At 34.8% G+C, this 1,654-nt stretch overlaps 1 long non-coding RNA gene across 1 annotated transcript; it reads left to right on the forward strand.

The window, feature by feature from the left end:
* The first annotated feature begins 386 nt into the window (after positions 1-386).
* Positions 387-1,494, forward strand: LOC109592425 (uncharacterized). The gene is made up of 4 exons (XR_002190344.1): positions 387-578; positions 663-734; positions 1,007-1,076; positions 1,379-1,494. It is a non-coding gene; the product is annotated as an uncharacterized LOC109592425 (long non-coding RNA).
* The last annotated feature ends 160 nt before the right edge of the window (positions 1,495-1,654 follow it).

The raw sequence follows: 1,654 nt of genomic DNA on the forward strand, positions 1-1,654 counted from the left end.
CTACAACTTCTACTGCATCGTATACTTCGTACTACACCNGTTCAAGCAACTACGACTCCATCTACATGTACATGTACATGTAGCTGTCCTGTTAGCTAAATCTGCAGCAACAAACTATTATTGACATTATAATTATTATTAATAATTATTTTGTTTAAATGTGTGAATGTTCACTGAACAAGCGATTATTTATTCTTTAGCTACCCTTTTGCACTAGTTGCATTGTCATTATTATATCTATTTATAGATATAATTATTGATACAAGTTTGATAACAATTCCCAGTATTGAGCAATAATAATGCAGGCTTTGCAATGTAATTGCAAAAATTGTGCTTGCTGTAATCAATAATGCAATTATGCAATAATCTTGCTGGGGCGTGGCTATGGGCGTGGTAATAAATAAGGGCGTGACCGTGACTTGCATATGGCCGATTAATTGGTCTCTCACATGACTAGCTTTGTTTAAATCTTGTTTATTCATCGCTCTTGAAAGAGAAGACAGAAAGACAGCAGAGGATTTACAGAATGGCCACTGGTTATCGTGAGTTCGATGACTTTGCTCACTCTACTGTTTCGAGTAATTTTGGTGTGGGTGGGCGTGGTTGAGCTCTAAAACCTTCAGTTTCTTAAACTCACTCTCTCTCTTTCTCTCCTCCACTAGGGCCCTCTAATCCTCAGATTGCTCGTAACTTACAAGAAGTAGAGGAAAACGTACAACACTTCAATAACAATGGTAATATTGACTGAAAGTGACATGTACGTGTACATGTATGTGTGTCCATGTTCAGGTGCATGTACACGTACATCTGTGATGTATAACACGTATACATGTAGTTCTATGGGAAATGTTGTCATGCATGTACATGTACATGTACCTTTATTGATGCTGTAGTCATGACTCGTTTTGACTGCAATCCTGTTTTTACACTAATAACTACATGAAGTACATATACATGATTGGGTATAGTTTATATTGCATTTTTAAAATTTGCTTTTCTTTTGTAGTTCGTACACTCGAGAATAAATCTAATCTTTTGAATTCGAGAGACGATTCGCCAAAATTAAGAGACGAACTGTAAGTGTATGTTGTAATTATTAAATTGTATAATTGTCATCAGTCATCTTATTGGTAGTTACACGCTATTTAACTAATATTATGTCACAATATTGATAATTTGAAATAATTTTTAAATAAAAATACTAATTATGATCACATCACCACTTCCCTATACATGTACATGTATGTATCAACATTATTTATGAATGGTATTTTATTTTTTTTATTTTATGAGGGGACTAAAGGAAGAGAGATTAAATACCTTTATTATCTTTATGTTATTTGATTAATTCGGCTTCTATCTGTACTGTTGCGTAAAGGGAATATTCCTACCGGCTGTGATGATACCCACAATTAGCGATTCAAAGAGATTCCTCTATCACCACTGGTACTGACCCGTCTGTAATCCAATCTGTGAACAAGATAGTGCGGGAAAGTTCCGTTTCTTTGTAATTTCCGTGTCTAATGTTTTTATGTCATGTCTAGCATTACTAGGCTTGACCGTATGGCTAGTAAGCTAGTGAAAATTTGGAGTTTTTACCGTACAAGATGATTTATTGGCGAGGAATGAATATTGGCAATTGGCGGTTCTATGA

The sequence above is a fragment of the Amphimedon queenslandica genome, unplaced genomic scaffold, assembly GCF_000090795.2.
Source record: "Amphimedon queenslandica unplaced genomic scaffold, v1.1 AMPQUscaffold_5283_Cont22744, whole genome shotgun sequence".
NCBI lineage: Eukaryota > Metazoa > Porifera > Demospongiae > Haplosclerida > Niphatidae > Amphimedon > Amphimedon queenslandica.